The 26,802-nt window shown below is 35.3% G+C and overlaps 1 pseudogene; it reads left to right on the forward strand.

The window, feature by feature from the left end:
- LOC112724757 (WD-40 repeat-containing protein MSI4-like) overlaps window positions 1-22,252 on the forward strand; it is a 39,928-nt pseudogene extending 17,676 nt beyond the window's left edge.
- Window positions 22,253-26,802: the final 4,550 nt, after the last annotated feature.

Raw genomic sequence — 26,802 nt, forward strand, 5'->3', positions numbered from 1 at the left:
TAAACTGTAAATACACAAGCTGCAGAATACACCATGTCAAAAACTAAAAACACATCCACTCATGTCTGATATAATACACCCGAACAACAACAACTCAGTTAAAATAACAGAAAAAGCAGTAAACTGTAAATACACCCACACTTCTAGCAAAAATACACCCAAAAAAGATATGATCTACACCCGAGCGTCTGCTATAAATTCCAGATAATTAATCAAAACTAATACATTACATTCAATACACAGATTTATCTTCATGCATTATTTTGACAGTCAATGTTCACGGATTATTCACCTACACAATGCTATACAAATTACTGCAACAAAATTCATAGTAATCCTATGTAAATCAAACCTCAGGAACTTCGTTAGATTCAAATTCATAGTCCACTTCGCCTGGATTCAGCTGACAATTTGAGATTGAATCTTCCATTATCTTCAAAACGAGTTCAAACTTTGATTTCAGAAAACAAAAAATCAAATAGAAAACGAAGCTGGAGTTACAGAGAGAGGAACTAACGTAAATGACAAAGAAGAAACGAGTGAGAAAGGAGGGGAAAAGAACGATCGAAGAAACCAGGGGAAGCTTCGCGAGAAGAAGAACGAGCAAATCTACAAATAAGGAAAACGAAGAAGGAAACAAATCTTTTAAATTTGGTAGTTATATATAGCGCGTGTATACGACGTAGCCATTGGAGCGCATTTTAGGTTTTAGGGTGTTAAGTAACTTGTAAAGCATACAAGTGGTTAGCGCTTGTATGCAGAGCTTTTCTGTTTTGCATTTCCGTTCTACATCTTACTGCCATAAATGGAATTAACTTAGAAGTTGGAGCCTTTTCCTTAAATACCAAACAATTTATCAAATTTTTGGATCTTTATTATGATTTTCTGTTGCTTTGTTACTTTGGGTTCAGTTCTGCTGACAACACAGTCAAAATGTTCGATTGCTAGAAGCATAACAGTGAGGGAGTTGGGTCTCCTGTATATAAATTAGAATGTCATGAGGCAACTATCCTTTGTGTACAGGTATCAAGGATATCATGCTTTTGTTGCTTCTTTTAATTTTGGAGTTTTTGTGTACGGTCAGCTATGGAGAATTTTCTACAGTGAATATTAAATGATCTACAATTATGCATATGCTTCAATGGTGTCTTGACAAGTCCTTTGTATTTGGAAGCTCTGCTGAGAATGGCTTTCTAAACATTTGGGACAATGAGAAGGTTGATTCTTTCATACTAATCAGTCTTATGTTTCTATGTTGTACCTCGTTTTCATTTTTTGTTGTCCAAGATTATTCAATGTAACGTTGGAGTTGCTACTTTTAAGTTGGTCAGACATAAGTCAATACGGAAGAAGTGCTCCATCTGATTTATTTTTTCGGCATGCTGGCCATAGGTATGTATATTATAAACACAATCATAATTATTACTTGGGTAATGATATGGTATATTGCTTCTTTTGGTAAAGAAAAAACCCATAAAAGAAATATATTGTGCAATACACATGTTCTTTATAATTTAGTAAAACCTTTGCTCATTATCCAATTCTACTTTTCACCAAAGAAATTCTCTTATTACTCTTCACTCAGTTTGTTAGTTATGTTGAAATAGTTTGACTTCTTATTATGTATTCAGGGACAAGGTCGTTGACTTCCACTGGAATGCATTTGACCGATGGATAATTGTTAGTGTCTTGGATGATTGTGAATGTACTAGTGATGGTGGTACCGTACAGGTGAAAACAAGTTTCTAAAATTCTTGATTTGAATATTGTGAATAAACGAAGTTATAAAAGCATTCTAGCATGTATATAGTATTGGAAATTTATCAGATATGCCATGTACTTTTTTGAAACTTTAATGTTCTTTGTACAATTAAGTTGTCAATAAAGTTTTTGTCTGGTAGTCTCCCATAAAATGACAAATGCAACCCTCTAGTAAAAAAGAAAAAGATAAGAGCTAATTTTAAAAATAGCTCTATAAATAAGTGTTAACATGAAAAGACATGCTAAACAAGCGAGTTTGATAAAGAGCCATTTGATAGGTGTTTTTATATATATATATATTTTGGATAATTAAAGAAAAATACTTGTACAATAAATTTTAGTAGTTAACATTATTTTTATCTTATTTTTAAATTAATTTTAGCTAATTCTTTTATAATAAAAATGTTAGCAACTATCATACTTCATAAGATATTAATAGGTCAATTTTTTTTAGTGAATGGATTAGGTGTAAAAATATTTTTTTAGGATGAAAATTTTTTATAATGAAAAAATTGGTAAAGTGATAAGTGAAGAGTTAATCACTCTTAAATTAAAATAGTTAGATATATTTTATAAAAATTATAAATTTAATAATAATTAATTCTTCACTTTATTAATTTTATCACTTTAGAGAAAATAAATTATTTTTTATTATATATCATATTGTTTAAGAAATTTTACAAGAAAATTCCTCTTATTCGTTGGAATACTTTTATTCGCCAGGACATGCTAAAGAGGTAAAAAGTAAAAACATATACAGTGGTTTGAATATTAATTTTTAATAATTTAAGTCAACTATTAATCTATAATTTAATAAATATATCAATTAATTTATTTTAAAAGATGAACAAATTAAAATGACTGGTAAAAAATAAAAAAAATCATATTTACAATAATATCATAGTAACATTTGCAATAAAGCTCCCTAATTTTTTTTTAATATATTTCTCTTAGTGTAGATAATATATTTACTAATTTATAATTATTAATATTACTATTACTTAATATAAGTGCAAAACACATTAATATATATTATAAAAATACTATATTATATAAAAAATTAGTCATTATATATATTTTTATATATATATATATTATTTTATGTATTTTTAATATATATCTTGTATAGAGTTAATTTAGTGACTAATTTTAAATATGTATATAGTATAATTGTATAATTTATTCATGATTATTAATACAAGTTTGAAAAATACTTAGAAACAATAATTCATAAGGAGGTATATATTGTTGCGGACAATTTACATATATAAAATAATTTTATCTTAAAATGATCTAATTATAATTTTTCGAAAATAGATACATTTTGGTTTTAAACTAATTCTATATAAATTGTGGGAGACTCTATCAATTTCAAAAAATACACATAAAATACAAGAGATTAGCATGATTTACTAGTAAAGAAATTTTAACCTAAAGAAAATAGTAAAATTTACACACAATAGAAACAACACATAAATTTTCAAGCGTAGAGGTAAATATAGAAAAAGTAATTTCTATAACACATAAATCTTATTAGAAGGACATAATGGTTTACATGCAATTCCTATTTCCTAAAATACATAAATTTTGTGAGGGTATTATAATTTGCATGTAATTTAATAATGTAAAAATTTCAATTATAATTCACTTCTCTACTTTTTTAATTAACATGAAATTGCTAATAAGTAGGTAAGCACTAACTCAACACAAATAATTAATTAAGTCCATAATTAAAAATTAATTACTAAAATATTAATTATTAAAAATACTAAATAAAGATTACTTTGTTAAAAATCAATTATTAATTTAATTATTCTAATAAAATGTTATTAATTCTAGTGATTTTTATTTTGTTAAAAGAAAAATAATTAAAAATTCTAACTCATTTTTTTAGTTATCTTCCTACTTTTTAAATAAAGTAAGTTTTGAATTGTTTATCTTTTGTATTCTTTAAAAAACGCATATATTTGAATTTATTATTTTTTTAAGTATTATGAGAATAATTAGGATTTTCAATTATTATATTTGTTAAAAGATATAAAATATATAATAACAATTTTTTGGTGACTATATAATAACTAATTTAATAATTAGTTATTATAATTATATATCAAAAAATAATTATAATAACTCATTTAATAATTTTTTCTGATATTTATAGAACAATTTTTTAAATATATTAACCATAATTTCTATCTAGTGTTTATTTTTATTTCTAAGAAGGAACGGTGATTGATAAACCCCATTTGTAGGGTTTATCTTGTGCTTGATTTAAGGGATTTTATGACCTTTTACCCACATTTATTCAATGAAATAGCATGGTTTTATAACTTCTCCCTTAATTGTGCTTAAGAGTGAAAACATGCTTTTTAGGACTTAAAATAGCTAAATCTAATTCTCCTTGATTCCATTAGATGCCTTGATATGTTTGTTAAGTGATTTAAGGTATAGGAGGCAAATATTGGATCAAGGGAATGAAGAAAGAAGCATGAAAAGTTGGAGAACTCATGAAGAAATGAAAGAACCGGAAAGTTGTCAAGCCGACCTCTTCGCACTTAAACGACCATAACTTGAGCTACAGAGGTCCAAATGATGCGGTTCTAGTTGGGTTAGAAAGCTAACATCTGGGGCTTCGAAACGATATAAGATTTGCCATAGTTACTACACGTATGGTGGCGCGCACGCGCATAGTATGCACATGCGCCATTGCTGCCACCTGGTTCACTTAAAGCAAAACGTGGCAAGCAATTTTAGAAGTCTTGTGAGCCCAATCCAACTCATTTCTGATGCTATTTAAGCCAAGGATTAAAGGGGGAATGAACATACTTTCATGCTTTAGAAGTTAGTTACCATTAGTCATAGTTTAGTTTTAGAAGTAGTTTCTAGAGAGAGAAGCTCTCACTTCTCTCTAGGATTAGGATTAGGATTAGGTTTAGTTCTTAGATCTAGAATTTAATTCATCTTCTTCTACTTCTACCTTTCAATTCCTTGTTGTTAGATTCATCTTCTTCTATTCTTTTGTTGTAATTCCCTTCATGTTGTTCTTGCATTTTGTTGTAGATCTACTATTGTTCCTTCCATTTTCTTTCAATTCAATAAGAGGTAATTCATAATAATTGTTCTTCTTTGCTTTTCTATTGTTGATCTCTTACCTTTGTAGTTAGATCTCTCTTTAATTCTTGCAATTTATGTTGTTTACTTTTATTGTCTTTTATGTGTTTGTTGAAATGCCTCTTCTAGATATAGTATAGATTTTGTTCCTCTTGGCCTAGGTAGAGTAATTAGTGACACTTGAGTTATCTAATTCTTTTGTTGATTGGTAAATTGGAGAGATTGTTAATTGGTTTGGAGTGCACTAAAGCTAGTCTTTCCTTGGAAGTTGGCTAGGACTTGTGGCTCAAGTCAATTCATCCACTTGACTTTCCTTTATTTAGTAAGGGTTAACTAAGTGGTAGCAATGAACAATTCTCATCACAATTGAGAAGGATAACTAGGATAGGACTTCTAATTTTCATACCTTGCCAAGAGCCTTTTATAGTTGTTAGTTTATTTTATTGCCATTTGCTTTTCATGCTTCTTATCCAAAACCCCAAAATAACTCATAACCAATAACAAGACACTTTATTGTAATTTCTAGGGAGAACGACCCGAGGTCCAATACTTCGGTTTATAAATTTTAGGGGTTTGTTTTAGTGACAAACAACTTTTTGTATGAAAGGATTGTTGCTTGGTTTAGAAACTATATTTGCAACGAGAATTCATTTGTGAATTCTAAACCGTCAAAAATCCAATCATCAGTGATAAATAACATATGTTAAAAACTAATACATTATTTAATAATATTGTTTTAATCTAATATAAAATGATAGATACACTGTTCATTGCTAGAGTAAATTAGTTTATATACGTTACGATATATTAATGGCACAGATTTCTCTTCCCTCAATGATATTGTTGTTTTTTTTTGTGTTTAAATATGGAAAAAATAAAGCAAATTCTATCCTATAGCCGAGCGGATAATTTATTAGAGAGCAACACAAGACTCAAATCAAATAACATTATTAGAATTATTCTTGACACTGGTGCACGAATTTGTAATTCGCACAACTAACCAGCAAGTGCACTGGGTCGTCCAAGTAATACCTTACGTGAGTAAGGGTCGATCCCACCGAGATTATTGGTTTGAAGCAATCAATGTTTATTTTATTAATCTTAGTCAGGAGGTCAATAAGGTTATTTGGATTTAATTGTAAGAAGAAAAAGAGAATAATAGCGTTACTTGTTGTGCAGTAATGAGAAATATGTTGGAGTTTTGGAGATGCTTTGTCCTCTGAATTTCTGCAATGTAATATTTAACTCAATTGTTTGTAAAGCACGTCTACGGCAAGCTGCATGTAGGGTGTCACCATTGTCAGTGGCTACTTCCCATCCTCTCAGTGAAAACGTTCCTATGCTCTGTCACAGCACAGCTAATCATCTGTCGGTTCTCAATCAGGTTGGAATAGAATCCATTGATTCTTTTGCGTCTATCACTAACGCCCAGCCTTCAGGAGTTTGAAGCTCGTCATAGTCATTCAATCCCAGAATCCTACTCGGAATACCACAGACAAGGTTTAGACTTTCCGGATTCTCATGAATGCTGCCATCAATCCGGCTTATACCACGAAGATTCTGATTAAGGAATCTAAGAGAAGTTCATTCAGTCTGATGTAGAACGGAGGTGTTTGTCAGGCACACGTTCATAGATTGAGGGAGGTGATGAGTGTCACGGATCATCACCTCTTTCACAATTAAGCGCGAATAAACATCTTAGATCGGACCATACACACGTTTGAGTGAAATAGAAACAATTGCATTAATTCATCGAGACGCTGCAGAGCTCCTCACCCCCAACAATGGAGTTTAGAGACTCATGCCGTCAAAAAGTATGTAATTTAGATCTGAAATGTCATGAGGTACAAGATAAGTCTCTAAAAGTTGTTTAAATAGTAAACTAGTAACCTAGGTTTACAGAATATGAGTAAACTAAGATAATTGGTGCAGAAATCCACTTCTGGGGCCCACTTGGTGTGTGCTGGGGCTGAGACTAAAGCTATCCACGAGTAGAGGCCTTTCTTGGAGTTAAACTCCAAGTTATGACGTGTTTTGGGCGTTCAACTCCGGATCATGACGTTTTTCTGGCGTTTAACTCCAGACAGCAGCATGAACTTGGCGTTCAACGCCAAGTTACGTCGTCTATCTTTGCGCAAAGTATGGACTATTATATATTGCTGGAAAGCCCTGGATGTCTACTTTCCAACGCCGTTAAGAGCGCGCCAATTGGACTCCTGTAGCTCCAAAAATTCCATTCCGAGTGCCGGGAGGTCAGGATCCAACAGCATCAACAGTCCTTTTTCAGCCTAAGTCAGATTTTTGCTCAACTCCCTCAATTTCAGCCAGAAAATACCTGAAATCACAGAAAAATACACACACTCATAGTAAAGTCCAGAAATATGATTTTTGCCTAAAAACTAATAATATTCTACTAAAAACTAATTAAAACATACTAAAATCTACATGAAATTACCCCCAAAAAGCGTATAAAACATCCGCTCATCACAACACCAAACTTAAACTGTTGCTTGTCCTCAAGCAACTAGATGAATAAAAGAGGATAAAAAGAAATCAAGAAGCAATAATATCTCAGAGTTTTAAGTGAAGCTCAGATTCTAATTAGATGAGCGGGGCTAGTAGCTTTTTGCTTCCAAATAGTTTTGGCATCTCACTTTATCCTTTGAAATTCAGAATGATTGGCATCCATAGGAACTCAGAAGTCAGATAGTATTATTGATTTTCCTAGTTAAGTATGTTGATTCTTGAACACAGATACTTTTATGAGTCTTGGCCGTGGCCCTAAGCACTTTGTTTTCCAGTATTACCACCGGATACATAAATGCCACAGACACATAACTGGGTGAACCTTTTCAGATTGTGACTCAGCTTTGCTAGAGTCCCCAGTTAGAGGTGTCCAGAGCTCTTAAGCACACTCTTTTTGCTTTGGATCACGACTTTAACCACTCAGTCTCAAGCTTTTCACTTGGACCTTCATGACACAAGCACATGGTTAGGGACAGCTTGATTTAGCCGCTTAGGCCTGGATTTTATTTCCTTGGGCCCTCCTATCCATTGATGCTCAAAGCCTTGGATCCTTTTTACCCTTGCCTTTTGGTTTTAAGGGCTATTGGCTTTTTCTGCTTGCTTTTTCTTTTTCTTTCTAAATTTTTTTTTCGCCACTTTTTTTTTTCACAAGCTTTTGCTTTTCACTGCTTTTTCTTGCTTCAAGAATCAATTTCATGATTTTTCAGATCATCAATAACATTTCTCTTTGTTCATCATTCTTTCAAGAGCCAACAATTTTAACATTCATAAACAACAAGATCAAAAATATGCACTGTTCAAGCATTCATTCAGAAGACAAAAAGTATTGCCACCACATATAAATAATTAGAATTTTCCTTATTAAGAACTTGAAAAAATTAAATTTCCTCTTTATTCTACAAATCTACTATTTTATTCATGTTTGGTGATGATGGGAAAAATAAATTATAACTTAATTGGAAATAAAACCAAAATAGATATGCTAATTACTACTACTCCTATATAACTTCTATGGTAAAATCCTATAATAATACTATCACAGAGTTAAAGCTAGAATTAGAACTTAACAACCTGTATTTTGGGAAGTGGATGTTCCTCTAGTCTGTGGGGTGCCTTCAAGAATTAATTTCTGACACATCAGCTCCCTTAAGTTCACATCCTTGCTCTTCTTGTTCCCTTAGGTGCCATGATCTTGATGAGTTTTAGCTCAGTGATCATGGCAAATCACACCAAACTTAGAGGTTTGCTTGTCCTCAAGCAAAATAAAGGATAGAAGAGGAATAGAGGGAAAGGCAATTTCGAAATCAAAAGACATGATGAGTTGAAAAAGAATTGAAAAAGATTTTAAAAAAAATAATTGAGTTTTGAAAACAAACTTAAAAGAGTTGGATTGGATTGGAAAACAATTTGGCTGTATGGATTAAGATATATTTGATATTTTTGAAAAAGGGATTTTAGAAATTAAGGTTCTTAGAAAACTAATTTGATTTTGAAGGATGACATTTTGAAACATGTGTATGCAAGAAATCATGAATTGGAACTTAAAAGTTTAGAAAAATTGTAAAGAAAAGTGAATTTTACCTCCTCCCCACCATCCTGGCGTTAAACGCCCACATGATGCATGTTTTGGGCGTTTAACGCCCAATAGTTGCTTCTCCTGGGCGTTCAACGCCCATTTGGTGCTTCTTTCTGGCGTTGAACGCCAGGAAGTCCTTTGTCACTGGGCGTTTTTCTGAACGCCCAGGATGCTAGCAGACTGGCGTTAAACGCCCAGAAGGTGCTTCTTTCTGGCGTTTAACGCCCAGAAGATGCTCCTTTCTGGCGTTTAACGCCCAGATGGCTACCCTTACTGGCGTTAAACGCCCAGTGGGTGCTTCTTTTGGGCGTTCAACGCCCAAAGTATTTCTTACTGGCTTTGTCACGCCAGTGAGCTTCCAATTTTCCTTGTAACTTTGTGACTTCAACCAATTGCTATTTCACCTTTTGAAGATACTGTAGCATCTACCTGTAAAACTTTAAATTATTAGAAAAACGAATAAAATTAAATTTTGTGATTGGCATGGGTTGCCTCCCAGCAAGCGCTTCTTTATTGTCTTTAGCTGGACTACCACTGAGCTCTAATCAAGTCTCAGTTTTGAGCATTCTTGCTCGAAGTTGCCTTCAAGATAATGTTTAACTCTCTGTCCATTAACAATGAACTTTTTGTTAGATTCATTATCCTGAAGCTCTATGTATCCATATGGTGACACACTTGTAATTACATATGGACCTCTCCATCGGGATTTTAATTTCCCAGGGAATAATTTGAGCCTAGAATTGAATAGCAGAACTTTCTGCCCTGGCTCAAAGACTCTGGATGACAATTTCTTATCATGCCATCTTTTTGCTTTCTCCTTGTAAATTTTTGCATTCTCGAAAGCATTGAGTCTAAATTCCTCTAGCTCATTTAACTGGAGCAATCGTTTTTCTCCAGCTAACTTGGCATCAAGGTTTAGGAATCTGGTTGCCCAATAGGCCTTGTGTTCCAGTTCCACTGGCAAGTGACATGCCTTTCCATACACAAGCTGGTATGGAGAGGTCCCTATAGGGTTCTTAAATGCTGTTCTGTATGCCCACAGAGCATCATCCAAGCTTCTTGCCCAATCCTTTCTACGGTTAATTACAGTCCGTTCCAGGATTCTTTTGAGTTCTCTATTTGAGACTTCAGCTTGCCCATTAGTTTGTGGGTGATATGGAGTAGCTACCCTGTGGCTAACTCCATAACGTACCAGAGCAGAGTAAAGCTGTTTATTACAGAAATGAGTGCCCCCATCACTGATTAATACTCTAGGGATACCAAATCTGCTGAAAATATGTTTCTGGAGGAATTTTAACACTGTTTTAGTGTCATTAGTGGGTGTTGCAATAGCCTCCACCCATTTGGATACATAATCCACTGCCACCAGAATATAAGTGTTTGAGTATGATGGTGGGAAAGGTCCCATGAAGTCAATACCCCATACATCAAACAACTCAATCTCCAAGATTCCTTGTTGAGGCATGGCATAACTGTGAGGTAGGTTGCCTGATCTTTGGCAACTGTCACAATTAAGCACAAATGCTCGGAAATCTTTATAGAGAGTGGGCCAGTAGAAGCCACTTTGGAGGACTCTTGTGGCTGTTCGCTCACTTCCAAAATGTCCTCCATACTGTGATCCATGGCAGTGCCATAAAATCTTTTGCGCTTCTTCCTTAGGCACACATCTACGGATTACTCCGTCTGCACATCTCTTAAAGAGATATGGTTCATCCCAAAGATAGTACTTTGCATCTGTGATTAATTTCTTTGATTGCACCCTACTGTACTCTTTGGGTATGAATCTCACTGCCTTGTAGTTTGCAATGTCTGCAAACCATGGCACTTCCTGGATGGCAAAGAGTTGCTCATCCGGAAAAGTTTCAGAGATCTCAGTGAGAGGGAGGGACGCCCCTTCTACTGGTTCTATTCGGGACAGGTGATCTGCTACTTGATTCTCTGTCCCTTTTCTGTCTCTTATTTCTATATCAAACTCTTGCAGAAGCAATACCCATCTTATGAGTCTGGGTTTTGAATCCTGCTTTGTGAGTAGATATTTAAGAGCAGCATGATCAGTGTACACAATCACTTTTGATCCTACTAAATAGGATCTGAATTTATCAATGGCGTAAACCACTGCAGGTAGCTCTTTTTCTGTGGTTGTGTAATTCTTCTGTGCATCATTTAGAACAAGGCTAGCATAATAAATGACGTGCAGAAGCTTGTCATGCCTTTGTCCCAACACTGCACCAATGGCATGGTCACTGGCATCACACATCAATTCAAATGGTAATGTCCAGTCTGGTGCAGAGATGATTGGTGCTGTAACCAATTTAGCTTTCAGAGTCTCAAATGCCTGCAGACACTCTTTATCAAAGATAAATGGCGTGTCAGCAGCTAGCAGGTTGCTCAGAGGTTTGGCGATTTTTGAAAAATCCTTTATAAACCTCCTATAGAATCCTGCATGCCCCAAAAAGCTTCTGATTGCCTTAACATTAGCAGGTGGTGGCAATTTTTCAATTACTTCTACCTTAGCTTGATCCACCTCTATTCCCTTGTTCAAAATTTTGTGCCCAAGGACAATTCCTTCAGTCACCATAAAGTGACATTTTTCCCAGTTTAAAACCAGGTTAGTCTCTTGGCATCTTTTCAGAACAAGTGCTAAATGGTTAAGGCAGGAGCTGAATGAGTCTCCAAATACTGAAAAGTCATCCATGAAGACTTCCAGGAATTTTTCCACCATATCAGAGAAAATTGAGAGCATGCACCTCTGAAAGGTTGCAGGTGCATTGCACAGGCCAAATGGCATCCTTCTGTATGCAAATACTCCAGATGGGCATGTGAATGCCGTTTTCTCCTGATCCTGGGGATCTACTGCAATTTGATTATAACCTGAATATCCATCCAGGAAGCAGTAGTATTCATGACCTGCTAGTCTTTCTAGCATCTGGTCTATGAATGGTAAAGGAAAATGATCCTTCCTGGTGGCTGTATTGAGCCTTCTATAATCAATGCACATACGCCACCTTGTAACTGTTCTTGTAGGAACCAGTTCATTTTTTTCATTATGAACCACTGTCATGCCTCCTTTCTTAGGGACGACTTGGACAGGGCTCACCCAGGGGCTGTCAGAAATAGGATAAATAATCCCAGCCTCTAGTAATTTAGTGACCTCTTTCTGCACCACTTCTTTCATAGCTGGATTCAGCCGCCTTTGTGGTTGAACCACTGGCTTGGCGTCATCCTCCAGTAAGATCTTGTGCATGCATCTGGCTGGGCTAATGCCCTTAAGATCACTGATGGACCACCCAAGAGCTGTCTTGTGTGTCCTTAGCACTTGAATTAGTGCTTCCTCTTCCTGTGGCTCTAAGGTAGAGCTTATAATTACAGGAAAGGTATCACCTTCTCCCAGAAATGCATATTTCAGAGATGGTGGTAATGGTTTGAGTTCGGGTTTTGGAGGTTTCTCCTCTTCTTGAGGGATTTTTAGAGGTTCTATTATTCTCTCTGATTCCTCCATATCAGGCTGAACATCTTTAAAAATGTCCTCTAGCTCTGATTCGAGACTCTCAGCCATATTGACCTCTCTTACCAGAGAGTCAATAATATCAACACTCATGCAGTCATTTGGGGTGTCTGGATGTTGCATGGCTTTGACAACATTCAACTTGAACTCCTCCTCATTGACTCTCAAGGTTACTTCCCCTTTTTGGACGTCAATAAGGGTTCGGCCAGTTGCTAGGAAAGGTCTTCCTAGAATGAGAGTTGCACTCTTGTGCTCCTCCATTTCCAGCACCACAAAGTCAGTAGGAAAGGAAAATGGCACAACCTTGACAATCATGTCTTCAATCACGCCTGATGGGTATTTAATGGAGCCATCAGCAAGTTGAAGACATATCCTGGTTGGTTTGATTTCTTCAGTCAAACCAAGCTTTCTGATAGTAGATGCAGGTATTAGGTTGATACTTGCCCCAAGATCACATAAAGCTTGCTTGGTACACGTACCCTCTAATGTGCATGGTATCATAAAGCTCCCAGGATCTTTAAGCTTCTCAGGTAAGCTTTTCAGAATGACTGCACTGCATTCTTCAGTGAGGTAAACTTTTTCAGTTTCCCTCCAATCCTTCTTTTGACTTAAGATCTCTTTCATGAACTTAGCATAAGAGGGTATTTGCTCAAGTGCTTCTGCAAACGGAATCTTTATTTCAAGAGTTCTAAGATAGTCTGCAAAGCGGGCAAATTGCTTATCCTGTTTTGCTTGGCGGAGTTTTTGAGGATAAGGCATTTTGGCTTTGTATTCCTCAACCTTAGTTGCTGCAGGTTTATTACCTACAGAAGTGGGTTGGGAAGCCTTTTTAGAAGGGTTGTCATCAGCACTTGTATGTGACTGATCCCTCACTGGCATTTGAATGCCAGAGGTGGAAGCTGGAGTGGCGTTAGACGCCACCTCCTTGTTTGTTACTGGCGTTTGAACGCCAGAACCATGTTCCATTTGGGCGTTCAACGCCAGATTCATGCTTGTTTCTGGCGTTGAACGCCAGGAATGAGTATGGTCTGGGCGTTCAGCGCCAGCATCATTCCTCTCTGGGCTCTGATTGTCCTCAGAGGGATTTTGAGTAGACATCTGTTCATTTCTTGGCTTCCTGCTGCTTTGAAGTGAGGTATTTAATGTTTTCCCACTTCTTAATTGAACTGCTTGGCATTCTTCTGCTATTTGTTTTGACAGTTACTTTTCTGTTTGCCTTAACTGTACTTCCATATTCCTGTTAGCCATTCTTGTTTCCTGTAGTATTTCCTTGAATTCGGCTAGCTGCTGAGTTAGAAAGTCTAATTGCTGATTAAATTCATTAGCCTGATCCACCGGACTGAGTTCTGCAGTTATTGTTTTAGCTTCTTCTTTCATGGAAGATTCACTGCTTAGGTACAGATGCTGATTTCTGGCAACTGTATCAATAAGCTCTTGAGCTTCTTCAATTGTTTTTCTCATATGTATAGATCCACCAGCTGAGTGGTCTAGAGAAATCTGAGCTTTTTCTGTAAGCCCATAGTAGAAGATGTCTAATTGCACCCATTCTGAAAACATTTCAGAGGGGCATTTTCTTAGCATCTCTCTGTATCTCTCCCAGGCATCATAAAGGGATTCATTATCTCCTTGTTTGAAGCCTTGGATGCTTAGCCTTAGCTGTGTCATCCGTTTTGGAGGGAAATAGTGATTCAGGAATTTTTCTGACAGCTGTTTCCATATTTTTATGCTGTTCTTAGGCTGGTTATTTAACCACCTTTTAGCTTGATCTTTTACAGCAAATGGAAACAGTAATAATCTGTAGACATCCTGATGCACTTCCTTATCATGTACTGTATCAGCAATTTGCAGAAATTGTGCCAGAAACTCTGTAGGTTCTTCATGTGGAAGACCAGAATACTGGCAGTTTTGCTGCACCATGATAATGAGCTGAGGATTCAGCTCAAAGCTACTAACTCCAATGGAGGGTATACAGATACTACTCCCATATGAAGCAGTAGTGGGGTTAGCATATGACCCCAGAGTCCTCTTGGACTGTTCATTCCTACTTGCTTCCATGATGGATTACAAGAGATAATTTATATGTTGATTTTATTTATTTTATAAAAGTGGAATAAATAAAAACGAAATATATAAAAAGAATTTAAAAATATTTTGTGAAAATTTTTTCGAAAAAATTTTTTTTTTTTGAAATTGAAATCTGAAATTTATATAAAAATTTCGAAAATGTAGTTTTAAAATTAGTTAGAAAAGATATTTTTTTTGAATTTTATGATGAAAGAGAAAAACACACAAAAGGCACAAGACTTAAAATTTTTAGATCTAATGCTCCTTATTTTCGAAAATTTTTGGAAGGAAAACACCAAAGAACACCAAACTTAAAAATTTTAAGATCAAGACACAAGAAAAATCCAAGAACACTTTGAAGATTCATAAGAACACCAAGAACAAAAGGAAGAACACCAAACTTAAAGTTTTTAGAAAACTTTTAATAAAATTTTCGAAAATTATAAAAAGGATTAACAAGAAAACACCAAACTTAAAGTTTGGCACAAGATTCAATCCAAGAAAAATTAATTTTGAAAAAGATTTTCAAAAGTATTGGTACTCCCTTATCAAGAATATAAACCAATATTCTAGCCAAATGGGCAGAAAAGGTAACAATTGTTCTGAATGGGTATATTCCTTTTAGAAGACTAATGCTTTGGATTAGTATAAGAAAAACAAGAAAAGACACAAAACAAGAAAAATTAAAGATCAATCAAGAAAAATAAACAAGAACAACTTGAAGATCAATGAAGAACAAAGAACACAAGTTCGAAAATTTAAAGGAAAATATAAAATATGCAATCAACACCAAACTTAGAACAAGACACTAAACTCACGAAAAATTAACAATTAATTAAGAAAAATAATATTTTGAAAAGAAATTATCCTACCAGAATTTAATGACTCTATAAAAATAAATTATTCCTAATCTAAGAAATAAAATATGCCTTCAATTGTTCAAACTCAACAATCCCCGGCAACGGCGCCAAAAACTTGGTGCACGAATTTGTAATTCGCACAACTAACCAGCAAGTGCACTAGGTCGTCCAAGTAATACCTTACGTGAGTAAGGGTCGATCCCACGGAGATTATTGGTTTGAAGCAATCAATGTTTATTTTATTAATCTTAGTCAGGAGGTCAATAAGGTTATTTGGATTTAATTGTAAGAAGAAAAAGAGAATAATAGCGTTACTTGTTGTGCAGTAATGAGAAATATGTTGGAGTTTTGGAGATGCTTTGTCCTCTGAATTTCTGCAATGTAATATTTAACTCAATTGTTTGTAAAGCACGTCTACGGCAAGCTGCATGTAGGGTGTCACCATTGTCAGTGGCTACTTCCCATCCTCTCAGTGAAAACGTTCCTATGCTCTGTCACAGCACGGCTAATCATCTGTCGGTTCTCAATCAGGTTGGAATAGAATCCATTGATTCTTTTGCGTCTGTCACTAACGCCCAGCCTTCAGGAGTTTGAAGCTCGTCACAGTCATTCAATCCCAGAATCCTACTCGGAATACCACAGACAAGGTTTAGACTTTCCGGATTCTCATGAATGCCGCCATCAATCCGGCTTATACCACGAAGATTCTGATTAAGGAATCTAAGAGAAGTTCATTCAGTCTGATGTAGAACGGAGGTGTTTGTCAGGAACACGTTCATAGATTGAGGGAGGTGATGAGTGTCACGGATCATCACCTCTTTCACAATTAAGCGCGAATAAACATCTTAGATCGGACCATACACACGTTTGAGTGAAATAGAAACAATTGCATTAATTCATCGAGACGCTGCAGAGCTCCTCACCCCCAACAATGGAGTTTAGAGACTCATGCCGTCAAAAAGTATGTAATTCAGATCTGAAATGTCATGAGGTACAAGATAAGTCTCTAAAAGTTGTTTAAATAGTAAACTAGTAACCTAGGTTTACAGAATATGAGTAAACTAAGATAATTGGTGCAGAAATCCACTTCTGGGGCCCACTTGGTGTGTGCTGGGGCTGAGACTAAAGCTATCCACGAGTAGAGGCCTTTCTTGGAGTTAAACTCCAAGTTATGACGTGTTTTGGGCGTTCAACTCCGGATCATGACGTTTTTCTGGCGTTTAACTCCAGACAGCAGCATGAACTTGGCGTTCAACGCCAAGTTACGTCATCTATCTTCGCGCAAAGTATGGACTATTATATATTGCTGGAAAGCCCTGGATGTCTACTTTCCAACGCCGTTGAGAGCGCGCCAATTGGACTCCTGTAGCTCCAAAAATTCCATTCCGAGTGCAGGGAGGTCAGGATCCAACAGCATTAGCAGTCCTTTTTCAGCCTAAGTCAGATTTTTGCTCAACTCCCTCAATTTCAGCCAGAAAATACCTGAAATCACAGAAAAATACACACACTCATAGTAAAGTCCAGAAATATGATTTTTGCCTAAAAACTAATAATATTCTACTAAAAACTAATTAAAACATACTAAAATCTACATGAAATTACCCCCAAAAAGCGTATAAAATATCCGCTCATCAGACACCATACCTAGTCATCCAATCTGCAGGTCTATTTGCTTCAGGAGACACCCACTCAATGTGAACAAGCCAAGGACGAAATAAAAGTTCATAAATCTTGTAAACCAAATCTATTACTTCAGATGAATACCCACTTTTAAGATCATGCATGATGGGTAGAATGTCAAGACAATCCGTTTCACATATAATATCCCTCAAGCCACAATCCTAAGCTAAAACCAGCCCCTCCAAATAGCAAACAATTCACATCTGATAATAGACCAGGAGAAATGCTTGTAGAGCAACTCGAGATCCAGTCTCCCTTAGAATCTTTAATAATACACCCAAATTCCGCTAAATTTGAATCCAGATACAAACTTGCATCACAATTAACTTTAAAATTGTTTCCTGCCGGTGGTTCCCAACACAGGCAATTTTGGAGAGACCTAAAGGCATTGTTTCGATTCCTGTAAACTTGTAAGTCCTTGGCGGTAATTCTGGCCAAGGCAACAACCTTGTGATCTGTCCAAGGGTTGTCAGTATTGAATATGTCATTGTGCTTATGTTTTCATACCCACCAAAGTTCTGCACCAAAAGACGCCTCATTGTAAGTCAAGGCCTTCCGAAACCACTCTTCAAGAGCAATACCAGCCGTCGAGTCCAGGATACTAGGATCCAACATATGCCAAATTGCCTTTGATCGTTCACAGTCTCTAAGACAATGCTCAATAGTTTCCTACGCCTTATTACATCTCTTACACATATCTGAAGAAGATAAATGCCACTTGAATCGAAAGGTCTCAATTGGTAGGGCATCATTAAAGCCAAGTCACATAGTAAATTGAACTTCTCCGGAATGTTTGTATTTCACAACCAGTTCTAGTTACTATTGGCATTCCAATTTAAGGTTTTCTCTAATAACCATCTATAACCCTCCCTTACACTATACCTTTTTGTTGCTGCAGGCCACCACTTCCATTGTGGCTCCAACTCAGTCGAATTAGGATATCTCAAACCACTAACAAACTGCTTAATCTTATGCAGAATAGGCATGGTAAGACTATCAACCTCCCAAGTCACCCCTTTCCACAAGTCAGCCACTATGAAATCTGATTCAGAAATATGCACATAAGGAACAAGGTTGCAAAGCTTACCAAAAGGAGTCCATTCATCATACCAAACTGATTTGTGGACATCCCCAATAATCCAATGAAGCCCTTCCTTGAGATACTCATAGGCACTAACATTGTTCTTCCGGATAGCCGATGAAGAATTTTTACTGTTTCCACTCATATCAGACTGATTCCTGAGATATTTATGCTTTAGAACCTATACCCACAACTTCTCACTATTATTTAGGCAATCCCATACCAACTTTTCCAGAAGCTCCATGTTAGCACAGGAAGTATCCCAAATGTCCAATCCTCCTGCCCTTTTAGAAATTATGGCGACCTCCCACCTAACCAGAGGCAACCCTTTCTTGGTCACTTGGCCTTTCCACAAGAACTATCTCATGAAGGAATCAATTTTATTACATGCATACTTGATGAGAAGAGATATTTGCATTTTATAAATCGGGATAGAGCCTATAACCGATTTAACAAGACAAAGCCTCCCTGCCTTATTTGGCAGGCATCCTTTCCAACTGGAGAGCTTCTTCGAAATATTTTCAATAATCTCCTAAGTCGTCCTCCTGGAAGCTCTGGCATGACCGATGTTAGTTCTCAAGTATTTACCCAAATCATTACAGAACCAGATGTTAGAGACTCCTGAGAGAACCTCTTTTATCCTCTCTAACACCCTCTTAGAACACCGGCCCTTTGACTTATGAAGATTTATCTTTAAACTTGACGCTCTAGAAAATAAGTCCAGGCTATTATTGTTGTTTAAACACCTTTATACCAACTCATGGTTTAGGAATTACTTTCTTTTTACATGTAACCACTGTACCTTCCCAAAATTTATGTATTTTAGAAAGTACATATCTCAAGATGGTATGTTTGGACTTAATTTTATTTTGGTTTTTAAGGGTGTGTTATTTGAATTTAAAAAAGTTTTATTTAGTTTCAATGTAGTCATACAATAATTAATATCACCGTTCCACCAAACTTTAATGTTCTTATTTGAATAAGAGGTTCAAACTCGAGAATCACATGATCAACATTGGATGCATCACCGTGAGCCACTGGTTTTGGTTCAATTACATGGAGAACATCGTCGAAAACTCGGTTTTTGCAGAAAAGTTCGCCAGTGGCGACGAAGACAAGGCTATCGTCACCTCTACCACAGGAAACTCCCCTTGACAACCAAAGAGTTTGGTTATATAAGTTTTTCATATCTGAAAATTGAATTTTGTTAATTATTTAATATTGACTTTACGGCAGGACTATACACTACAAGAATATGGCCGATTAGCTACCAGAAAAAGAGTCGTAAAATCGTCGCTAATCCGACGGAAAATATAATTTGTGACGGATTAGCTACCGCCTAGCAACTAATGCTTTCAATTATCCATCGCAAAATACATTTCAATTCTTCGTGATGGATTAGCTATGAACGTTGTTCCTCACTAATTGGCCATTTCGCACAAAGTTTATTTAGCGACGAACTAGTGTGTGAATTGTTTCTCGCTAATTGTATATCAAACACTTACGACAGAATAGTGACAATAATATCACTCGTTAAATTACTTTTATTCGATTGAACCCCTAAGTGACTGATTTGCTAGAATATTGTCACTCACTAATTAATTTGTGACAAATTAGCGAGAAAAATTTTCCCGCTCTTTTTTTAGCCACAAAAGTCAATCTACGAGAAACAAACTTACTCGTAAATCTCTTGCTAATTAGCCGCTTTTCTCAAGTTCGGATATTTTGTGACTGCTCATTAATTTAGTCGTTAGTGCGTCACTAATTTCTCGCAAGTTAGTGACAGATTAGTGACAAAACATATTTCTCGCAAAAATTCGTCGCTAATTTGTCAAATTCTTGTAGTGATATTGAAGTTAAATAATTTTTTTTATTTAAATAAGACACTTTAAATCTTAAAAACCAAAATAGAATTAAACCTAAATGTAATGGACCAATTTAGTACTTGAAATTACTCTCTCAATATTTATGTGGTGTTTCATATTGCATGTAAATCTTACTATCCTCTTATTGTTTAATTAGGTTAAAATTTAATTTCTTTGTTAGTAAATCGTGATAACCTCCAACTATTTACGTGTATTTTTTAAAATTATTGGAGTCTCTAGCAATTTATATAGAATTAATTTAGGATCAAAATGTAATAATTTTTGAAAAAATATAACTGAATAATTTTGAGATGAAATTATTTTATATATATAAATTGCTCCACTTTTATATACATGTATAATAAGAAAACACTTTTTTTGTGATATAATGTCTTTGTATTGGAAAAGAAACTCTATAATATTTTAGTATTATCAGAAAATTTATAATTTTATGTCTACATCAAGAATGGGTTATTTAATACACTTTATTTTTTTAAAATATTATGTGTATATTAAAAATCAGTTATAATATAAATATATGTATTGTTATATATATTTTAAATATATATTTTATACTTTAATATATATTTATATGATAATGATTGATTAGTGGTTGAATTTTTCTATATAAGTAACATAATTGTTTTGTTTATCTTATCAAAATTATATAGATTTAACTCTCTTTTATTTTAAAAATATATTTTAATACTATAATAATAAAAAAATTATTAATATTTTAATATATTCAATAAATTGAAAATGTAAAAACTTTTCATTAATTTTTAATTAGTAAAATATTTTCTGTTGTGATATTGTTAAAATATGTTCTTAGAACATATGTTAATAACACTGAAATTATATTAGTTTTTCGAGAAAAAATATTTAGAGCACTTTAAAATAATAATGTTAGCTAATTTGATAAAAATACTAGTAACAATGTATTTTACATTAAGATTAATATACTTATTAATATGTATGAATTTGAGAGGGGCATTATCTTTTCTTTTGTGAGCAAGGGACATTATCAATTTAATTAAAAGTGTCAAAATTAACTCAGTTATTTACTTATGTATCATCGATATAAAAATAAAATATTATAATATAGTAACTAAAATCTAATCATCACCATATATAAATTCTTGAATTGCAGGTAAAACTACTTTTATAAATTTAAAATTGCGAGAACATATAAAATGATAGAAATACCTTGTTTGAATTCTTAAAATCATATTGAAAATTAATAGTGTATTTTTTTATAAATTATTATTTGCAAATAATATTTTCACCTACAAAAATAGTATGAAGATTATTTTGTTTTCCAAAGATATAGAGATTTGAATCTGCAATTTTTAGGTGAGTATGAAAATACTATGCCATTTGAACTATTGTGTGAAAACATTTCATTATATAGTTTATATATACCATTATTTTCAATCACAACAAAAATATATATTTTTATGGTTTAATCTAAAATATTTCGGTAAAAAATTTAAATATTAATATTTTTGTGGATATAATCTATTGAGATTATTAGATGATAAATATATATTAAAATGAATATTATAAAATAAACTTATAAAAAAATACTTTTAAATAAAAAGATATAACAAATTACTAAATATTAGATATGTATGTATATATTGTAAATTGATTATATAATAATTGAGTAATATATAAAAATAAGTTGAGTAAATATTAATAAAGTTTAAATATTAAAGCATATATATATATATATATATATATATATATATATATAAAATATTACTAGAATAATAATTATTTTATTGTAAAATTAATGCTTGTTAAAAAAGAGCTCATTCATGGCATATGTGCTAGTCCATGATAACCTTCAGCTCTTTCCAAAATAAATTGGTTGAAGCTGCACATCATAGGATTAGACTACAATTTTATCTCTCACTTTATGGGTGAAAAAAAACACAAGTTGCAGCTTCACCATGCTCTCCAGACAAAATATTTTACATACAAAGTTTTCACTTTTATCTTATCCTTCTATATATTTTATTATAAATCTTAATGGTCGAAAAGATGGGAACAAAAATATTTCAATAAAGTACGGTGGTATCATGAACCGCTTTCCTATAATATTATTACTCAAGAATTATGTTATAATTTGTTATGATGCAAGTATGGCGAATGATTGATTTGATTTATCGACCAGAGAAGGAGGTGTTGGCTGAGCTAGATACAGATATAACCCTTTAGGAAGTACCCCTTGAATCCTTGATTTCTTTGTATGTCAATCACAATCTAGTGTAGAATTTTATTCTGTCTTCAATTATGAGAAGAATGTAGTAACAATGTAAAATTTGATTTACTGCAACATCCTTCATTTTAGAAAAACTTGTAACAAATGAAAAAAAAAAGAAGGAAAACTTGAAACATTTTAAAGCTCCGAAATTTTATTAATTTTTGGTGACTGAAAATAACACAAAGAAAAAGACTTAAGAGAAAGAGTATGACTCCTCTCTAATAATAATGTCTAAACTATTTAGGGGGCAACAACCACTCCACGTACACCTACTTGTTAAAAGAAGCAGTCTTAGCCATTAAATCAGCCACTCTGTTTGTTGTGTTCTGAATGAGTACTACCGTAGCTGTCCAATTAGGCTGGAGCATCTCATTGATTTTGTCAAGCAAATCAAAGTCAGTCCTAATCATACTGGTTGTGTCTCGCGAAACAAGAAGAAACGCATCAAGATTATCAATTTTACATATGACCTCTTTGCACTCGCAATCCCAAGTCATAACAAGCCCTCTCCAAATAGCATGAAGCTCACAATACAGAACACTAAAAAGAGGTATACTGGCAGAACAACCTTTTATCCAAATTCTCATGATGTCTCTAATAATACATCCAAAGCCAGCTAATTGCTCATTTTCAAAAACACTTGCATCGTAGTTCAGTTTACAGACTTTCATCAGAGTTGGTTCCCAGTTATATTGCAAAGAGGAAGGAGTAATATATTTTTGGGTGGTAATGACATTGGAGAAATCTCGAGTAGCATGTTTAGCCAAGTGAACAATTTTTTCTCTACTCCATGGATCATCTTGATGGAAAATGTCATTGTTCTAATCTCTCCAAATCCACCAAAAGACCGCTGCAAAGAAGAACTCATTTTTGTTGAGGCTAGAACGAATCCAAGACACAAAATCTAAACCAAAATCCACAACGGTCATTCCCAAGTTTAAGCTAATCCAAATCCGACGAGCTTTTTGGCAAGTCCTAAAGCAATGGTTAATATCTTCTAGAGAAAGATAACATCTCTAACAAAAATCAGAAGTAGTAAGACCTATTTGAAATTGGTAGCTAGCTGTCGGAACTCTGTTGTTGAGGTAAAGTCAAAGCAAACACTTTATCTTCTCCGGTATTCTCAAGCGCAAAAGCAAAAACCAATTTTCATTATCATTCCAGCCAAATTTCTTCTTCAATAGCCACTCATACCCGCTTTTAGTCGAGAGGCGAGAGTGTTTGAGTTTGTCCAAAACCAACCTGTTTTATCTCTTGCTTGCTTGATAGGATCAAAGAGCATCAAATCAAGTTTAATTTCTTCCGGAATCATTGTGCAAAGAATATCCCACCGCCAATTTCCATGGTGCTAGACATCTTCTAACTTCAAGAGATAATAAGAAATATACACAAAAGGAACCAAAGGAGCGAGCATTCCATATGGTCGCTAAGAATGATACCAAAAGGATTGAGACATCCTGCATATACACTGTTCCGAGGGTTACCTGAAACGGTAGGTCGATCTTGGATGAGATCGTCTGTGTTGGTCGGAATCGACGTGTCTGGCAGGTGGGTATCGGCCGGAGCTGGTGTGTCCGACTTGTTGGACTTGATGGCGGTGCTGATCCTTCGTCCCCGGAGGGTGGGGGGTACCTGCAAGAGACTCCAATGATTAAGTTAGCAAGGGTATTAAGCAGGTATTGAGTAGAATCAGAGTATGAGTTATACCTAGGTGCTCCAGTGTATTTATAATGGTGTGGAGTGACCTTTTGGATAAGATAAGTTAGTTATCTTATCTTATCTTTTGAGTGAGGCCATCTTATCCTCAAGGGAACCACCCTTCTCTTGTAGGCTTGGGTTGCCTTAGGATCTGGGGCGTGCTCCTCTAGTTGGGCCCTTTGTTTGGGCTTTCTCGTGACTTGGCCAAACTCTTTGAGAAGAGGTCGGGTTGTCCTGACCTGAAGAGGTCGGTCGCTTTGTCTGTAGACATCCCGGGTCAGACATTTCGACCCAGGGTATGAACAGTGCCCCTGCTTGAGCTCAGTCTTCTTTTTTGAGGCCGAATCTTTGACTTCAGTCCTTCTTTGGTGAAGCCGATCTCAAGCATTTTGTCGATTCCTTTGTATCAGCTTTTGAATGTAGAACGTTTCCTCTAAAAGCGCGCGCTTTTATATCGGCGCTTTGGGAACGTGCGAGGGTTTAATGCTTTCCTTAATTTTAGCATTAATTGCCCCGTTTCCCTTTGGCTCTTTATTTCGATTTCGAAAGCCCAGAAACGGTTTCTCTCCTTTCGCCCTTTTCATAACTTCTTTTCTCCATTCTCTCCGCTCTTCTGTTTTTTGTTTTGTGCTTCTCCTTTTTCTGTGTTTGCAGCGTCGTTTTGGCATTTCTGGAGCTTCTTGTTTTTGCCTGGAGTTTCGCATTTCTCTCTTCGACATCGCTCTTTGTTCGCGTTCTTTGTGAGAAGGCTTTCCCAGATTTCGTCTTCTATCTTCAGTTTCTTTGAAGCTTGCTGCTCATTCCAGGTTGGTACTAGCTTTCTTGCCTCTTTCGTAGCTTTGATGAGCGGATAATTTATACGCTTTTTGGCATTGTTTTAGGTAGTTTTTAGTAAGTTCAAGCTACTTTTAGGGATGTTTTCATTAGTTTTTATGTTAAATTCACATTTCTGGACTTTACTATGAGTTTGTGTGTTTTTCTGTGATTTCAGGTAATTTCTGGCTGAAATTGAGGGACTTGAGCAAAACTCTGAAAAGGGCTGACAAAAAGGACTACTGATGCTGTTGGAATCTGACCTCCCTGCACTCAAAATGGATTTTCTGGAGCTACAGAACTTCAAATGATGCGCTCTCAACGGCGTTGGAAAGTAGACATTTAGAGCTTTCCAGCAATATATAATAGTCCATACTTTATTCGGAAATTGATGACGTAACTTGGCGTTGAACGCCAAGTACATGCTGCTGTCTGGAGTTAAACGCCAGAAACATGTCATGATCCGGAGTTGAATGCCCAAGACACGTTATAACTTGGAGTTCAACTCCAAGAAAAGCCTCAGCTCGTGGACAGATCAAACTCAGCCCAAACATACACCAAGTGGGCCCTGGAAGTGGATTTATGCATCAATTACTTACTTGTGTAAACCCTAGTAGCTAGTTTATTATAAATAGAACTCTTTACTATCATATTATCATCTTGGTTTTGATTCCTGGATTGTATTTTGATCCAATGACCACGTTTTGGGGGCTGGCCATTCGGCCATGCCTGAACCTTTCACTTATGTATTTTCAATAGTGGAGTTTCTGCACACCATAGATTAAGGGTGTGGAGCTCTGCTGTACCTCAAGTTTCAATACAATTACTATTACTTTCTATTCAATTCTCTTTTATTCTTATTCCAAGATATACGTTGCACTTAACTTTGATGAATGTGATGATATGTGACACTCATCATCATTCTCACCTATGAACACGCGTGACTGACAACCACTTCCGTTCTACTCTAGGCCGGGCGCATATCTCTTAGATTCCCCAACAGAATCTTCGTGGTATAAGCTAGATAGATGGCGGCATTCATGAGGATCCGAAAAGTCTAAACCTTGTCTATGGTATTCCGAGTAGGATTCTGGGATTGAATGACTGTGACGAGCTTCAAACTCCTGAAGCCTGGGCGTGATGACAAGCGCAAAAGAATCAAGGGATTCTATTCCAACCTGATTGAGAACCGACAGATGATTAACCGTGCTGTGACAGAGCATAGGAACGTTTTCACTGAGAGGATGGGATGTAGCCATTGACAACAGTGATGCCCTACATACAGCTTGCCATGGAAAGGAGTAGGAAGGATTGGATGACTGTAATAGGAAAATAGAGATTCAAGAGGAGCACAGCATCTCCATACACTTATCTGAAATTCCCACTATTGATTTACATAAGTATTTCTATCCCTTTTATTTTCTATTAATCATATTTGATTTTTTAAATTCCATAATTTTATCCTCCTGACTGGGATTTACAAGATGACCATAGCTTGCTTCATACCAACAATCTCCGTGGGATTGACCCTTACTCACGTAAGGTATTACTTGGACGACCCAGTACACTTGCTGGTTAGTTGTGCGAAGTTGTGAACCATGGCATTGACACCAAGTTTTTGGAGCCATTACCTGGGATTGTTGAAGTGAAAAGAATGAATCACAACAAAAACTTGGTGGATGAAATTGTGATTCATTCTTTTCACTTCAACAATCCCAGGTAATGGCTCCAAAAACTTGGTGTCAATGCCATGGTTCACAACTTTGCACAACTAACCAGCAAGTGTACTGGGTCGTCCAATGCCAGGATCGATGAAGCTCTCGTCCATCAAGCTCGGACAGTCTGTAGTAGCCCTTCCCCAGTACTTCAATGACTCGGTAGGGTCCTTTCCAGTTTGCTACCAGCTTTCCTTCTCCGGGTCGAGCTGTTCCAATGTCATTTTTGATTAGGATGAGATCATTCTCTGCAAAACTTCTTGGCATTACCTTTAGAT

Source organism: Arachis hypogaea, chromosome 2, assembly GCF_003086295.3.
Source record: "Arachis hypogaea cultivar Tifrunner chromosome 2, arahy.Tifrunner.gnm2.J5K5, whole genome shotgun sequence".
NCBI lineage: Eukaryota > Viridiplantae > Streptophyta > Magnoliopsida > Fabales > Fabaceae > Arachis > Arachis hypogaea.